General features: G+C 44.2%; 1 protein-coding gene and 1 pseudogene across 9 annotated transcripts in view; both read right to left on the bottom strand.

Annotated features, from left to right (window-relative positions):
* Positions 1-5,000, bottom strand: part of LOC122258897 (transmembrane ascorbate-dependent reductase CYB561) — a 131,479-nt gene that overhangs the window by 84,280 nt on the left and 42,199 nt on the right. The window lies entirely within an intron of this gene.
* Positions 1-5,000, bottom strand: part of LOC147468477 (uncharacterized) — a 24,058-nt pseudogene that overhangs the window by 18,815 nt on the left and 243 nt on the right.

Here is a 5,000-nt window from a genome sequence, read left to right as displayed (position 1 = left end):
AGTATTTATACCCTAACCTAATTCTCATGTGCACAGAGTCTTTCCACTTGCTCTTGCCCCTCCCATAAGCGAAGTCTGTGTTCATCGCTAGATGCATATAGTGTTGCAAAGTTTCACTCGTTTCAATCAATTCGCCTTTCTTAATCTCATCATAGTCTAACTGCATCCTCTTGATATTGCTCCTTGCCTGCTTAAGAGTCCGAGCACTTTGTATGTCCACCTCACATTTTTTAGCTGCCTCCTTCGCTACCTCATCTACAGCCTCATTAAGGGTGATACCGACATGCGATGGGATCCAGACGAATGTAATCTCACGTCCCTGGCCTCGTAGCCTATGAGCAATCAATCGGCACTCGTTAATAATGTGCTCAAACACAGGGTCCCTGCTGTTAAGAGAGTCCAGCGCTCCCCTACTATCCACAAAAAAGAAAGCATCTTTATTAATAATTTCAATTTTTTTAAGTGCTGTCAATATTGCCCATAACTCAGCCTGTGTTGACGATATATGATTACTCAGTCTTATCCCACTGCTTGTGGTGACCACGCCACTTGCAGTGAACTGTCTGATGATAACCCCACATCCTGCTCTGCCATCTTTCAAAACTGACCCATCGCAGTAGACATGAGCAATATCAAGGCGTGTTAGACTCTTTATTTTATGACCATATCTTGATTTAAGTTGACCAGGTTCATAAAGCCTCTTATTCATAAGGAGGGGATCGACATCTACATTAATCGTCTGATCCTCCCATGGTGGCACTTTGGCGGATGCTTGAAACGATTGGCAAAAGTTTTGCAAGCCATAAAATTCTATATCATTATTAAGCGCCTTCATATATCCTCGTTTGCCCTGTCTATAAAAGGTCCTTATGTTGTCAAAACCACTGACCATATCTCTCACTAATTTCTTTCCACTGTTCCCTCTCATGAGCCTAACGGCTGCTATGACATTAATCTCGCTTACTCTCTGTGCAATGCTTTGCAATCCTGTCTCTGTTCTCATTATGTCTATCCTAGCATTCTTTTGACCCCCGAGGATAATACGCATAGCTTCATTCTGCATGGTTTCAAGCCTTCGGAGCCTCCCCTGACAAGCTATAGAAAGTGCTGGTGCTGCATAATCCACCAGAGCTCTTACTGTACTAATGTAGACTAGCCTCAGCAGAGGCACCCCGGCTCCTATCCCGCGACAAGCAAGTGCCCTGAGCGGCCGCAGTCGAGCCTTGCACTGTGTTAGTACGTGATTTACTTCAGCATCCTTGCTTGAGGCAGTGAAGCCAATGTACATACCCAGATATTTATATGTTGACACCTTCTCCACTGTTTTGTTGTTTAGAGTAAGTGGCACGTTGCCTCTTTGTTTACTCTGAAATTTGGTCTTTTCTTCATTTATAACCAGCCCCAATGTTTGAGCAAGACTAGTAAATCTGTCCAGCGCTGTTTGTAAATGGCGATGAGTGGTCCCTTGTATCAATATATCATCTGCATATAAGATTGGCTGAACGCCCTTAGGGTATTCCTCTGAAGCTATCCTGTTCATTAGTACATTAAAGAGCATTGGGCTTAAAACACCCCCCTGTGGAGTACCTAGCTCAAAACGTTTCTCCTCTGAGAAACAGCCTTGAAACCATACGCAAGCTTTCCTATCTGTCAGATAGTCACCAATCCATCTCAGCAACTTTCCTGTTACACCCAGTCTTGTCAATTCATACAGAATGACCTCCCCATTAGCTTTATCAAAGGCTCCCTGTAAATCTATAAAGACTCTACACTTTTCTGCATCATTAGATAAACACTGAATTACACAGTCTGATGTTCCCTTTCCCTTCATAAAGCCGTACAAATTAGAAGACAATTTATCTTCAATCATGTACATTAGTCTATTTAATAATATTCGCTCCATCATTTTACATATACAGGAAGTCAGAGATACAGGTCTATAACCGCCAGCTGATTTTGGAATAGGTATTATAATAGCTTTCTTCCAGGCCTTCGGTAATCTACCCTCCGCGTAGCTCATGTTAAATAGGTCAATGAGAGGGCTGTTCGTCATGCTTGCTAATAAGTTGAGAATATCATATGTCACTCCATCTTCCCCTGGCGAAGTGCTTTTCCCTCTTTTAACAGCATTTAGAAGTTCGTGTTTTGTTATTGGCTGACAAGATACTGCAGTGATGTTTGCGGATGAAACAACCTGTCCGATTCTTTCGGCTTCCCATGCAAACAAAGCGTCACGAGTGCTCTGTGGTAATGAAACCAGAGAAGATGCCTTTGCCCATTTCTCAATATGTTTGTTTGCCTCCTCCTCTGGGTGTGGGTGACCGATGAGGTTATTTGTTTTTCCCCTTACCTTGTTTACATGGTACCATATGTCTTTGAGACTTTTACATTCCTCAATATTTTGCGCGAACTCTGACCAATACTTTTCTCTTACTTCCCTTCTTTTCTCCCCACACATCTTTGATATGTTAAGTAGTATGTCCTTATCTTCTTCCCGCCTGCCTCTCTTAGCCCATTCCCTGTGTGCCATCCTTAACATTTGTGTCCACCCTTTAAGTGTCTTATCACTGCAGTATCTGTTTTTCCGTGCTCCGTGTTTCTTCTCCTTTCTGTGTGACTTAGCCTTTGTAGGTAAACATCTTTCTATCGCACTTAACAAATCCTCGCTGAACCTATCTAAACTTAGGGGTGTGTAATCTCTGTACCAGCCCTCCATATTGTAAATAAACAATTCTCTGTCGCTTGTGTCTACGACAAGCCTTTTTCTTTTGAATTTAACTTGTTTTTTACCTAAAGCTAACTTAATATACAAGGCGAAATGATCACTAAGTAGTTCACTTACTATTTCACATTCTCCTTGAATCCCCTGACCGCCAAGCAGACAGGCATAATCAAGTCGTCCACCCTTGATGTGTGTCGCCTCTTTACTACCCAGCAAGCATGCATCAGGCCTATCTTTGAGAAATTGATAAAATCTGATGGCCCGTTATCATTGATTTTACCCATCTCCTCTAATTGTGGGTGCCTAGCATTAAAGTCACCCACTATCAGAGTCGAGTCAGAGTACATGCAATCTGGTAGGTACCTGAGATCAAAGCATCTCCCAGAGATGTATACATTTGCAATATATACTTCACCTTCTTGTAAATACAGCTTCACACATACACTTTCAATACCTTTATTTCTGCACGGTATCTCTAGCAGTTCAGAAGGTATTGCACTTTTCACGTAAGTAGACACTCCCCGTGTCCGGTCTCCGGAATTAAGATGATATGCTCTATAACCATTGAGTTTAAGAGTGTCACCTTTTGTGTCCCTAGTTTCCTGGAGACAAATTACGTCTATGTCATTTTTCAACACGAAATAGTGGACGTCTGTTACTCTAGTAAGTAAACTACTCACATTCCACGACATTATCTTAATACTACCACACTCCATCAGACCTTTATGGTTTCCTTATATTTGGCAAACAGTTCCTGGATGTTTGCCCACTCTCCCTGAACTAACTCCCACTTTCTAAGAAGTTTATCCTTTTCAGCGTCTTTGCACTTAAGTAACAATGACCTGAAGGTTGTGGATGTTGTTCCTTCCACTACACTCGGAATTATTTTCCTTTCTTTTCCCTTGATCGTAATTTTACTTTCTGTGTTTTTCTCAGCCACTAAAACACTGTTGTCTTTCTTTGGGATATCTTGCTCGGGAGCTTCTTCCTCAGCCTCCACTCCCTTTTTCATGTCTGTAACAGCACTATCCATCACTATCGCAATCTTTTTTTTCAATTGCATCCATCCTCTGCATTAATGTATGCAACATTCCAGCAATTGCAGATATCTCTTTTACTGGAGAATCTGCATCACTGTCTCTCGTCGTTTCCTGGGCTGCAGTGTCTTCTGTCGTCTGGCCATTGATTTGTTTGTTCATGGCATTCCGGTCATCTTCCTGGAGTTGCAGTCCTCGCGGTGGGCCTTGCAAACCAAGCATTGGGGGGCGGTACAGGAATACTCTCCTGCGCAGGTCGCCGGGTGGTCAGTCCTTTTGCCTTTTTCCTCGGTTTCTTTACGGGAAGCCGAGGAATTAAGTTCCACCTTTGGCCTCGCCTTGCATGACAGAGCCCCAGCATTGTGCGAGCCTCCGCAATTGCAGCAGCAAGGTATCACCCTCTCTCCTTTTTCTATTTTTCCTCTGCAAAGCCTTGAGTCATGCTTCCTGCCGCAGAACCTGCACCTGGCGTCCTGCTGACAGGTCCACGACTTGTGTCCCCATCTGCTACACTTGAGGCACAGGACTGGCGGCTCCACATACGGCGCCACCCTCCTGTACCCCGCCCCAGATATGAAGACCTTCTCCGGGACTTCTCCTTTCATGAGGGCAACCAGCTGACAGCGCCCCTCGCCTCGTGACTCGTGCCTCTTCACCCATACAATCCTCTCGTCGCAGAGGAGGAAGTCTGGGTCTAATTCTAATGGGTATTGAAATATAATGACCTTCGTCATTTTTTCCCCTTTCTGTGGGACAACTAGCACTGTCCCCTTATATCCCTGAGATGTCAGGAACTGCTCCGCTTCCTCGTTCTTTACCGTAAGATACGGTCTTCCTTTCGCTTCCTTTAGCAGCGGCTCAAAATGGCAATGTTCTTTTCCAAGTTCCATTGCCCACTTTAGTTTTTCAATGAAGGACATTCCGCAGGATTCTGGGAATAACAGCCTTCTCCTGCCCTTCCCACTGTCACTGACCACTGCCTTGTTGACTTCCACATCGTCGTCCTTCATTTTTTTGTCCTTTCTTTCAAATTCACTTTCAGAGTCACTGGAGTTGTCACTCTTGCTGTCTTTTCTGGATCGCTTCATGCCCGTTCCCTCATTATTCATTGGAGTTCCGTTAGTGCAGTCCATTTCGTCAGTTGCCAGATCAGAATCCAGGGACACCGAAGTGGCAACGGGAGCCATGTTGACAACTGGCGACCTGAGGTCAGTCCGCCTGATGTCAGTCCGCAAAGCGAT

This window comes from Penaeus japonicus, unplaced genomic scaffold, assembly GCF_977035675.1.
Source record: "Penaeus japonicus unplaced genomic scaffold, GWHDUDI00000001_assembly GWHDUDI00000028, whole genome shotgun sequence".
NCBI lineage: Eukaryota > Metazoa > Arthropoda > Malacostraca > Decapoda > Penaeidae > Penaeus > Penaeus japonicus.
The sequence above is the reverse complement of the archived record's forward strand: the minus strand, read 5'-3'. Positions and strand labels throughout refer to the sequence as shown.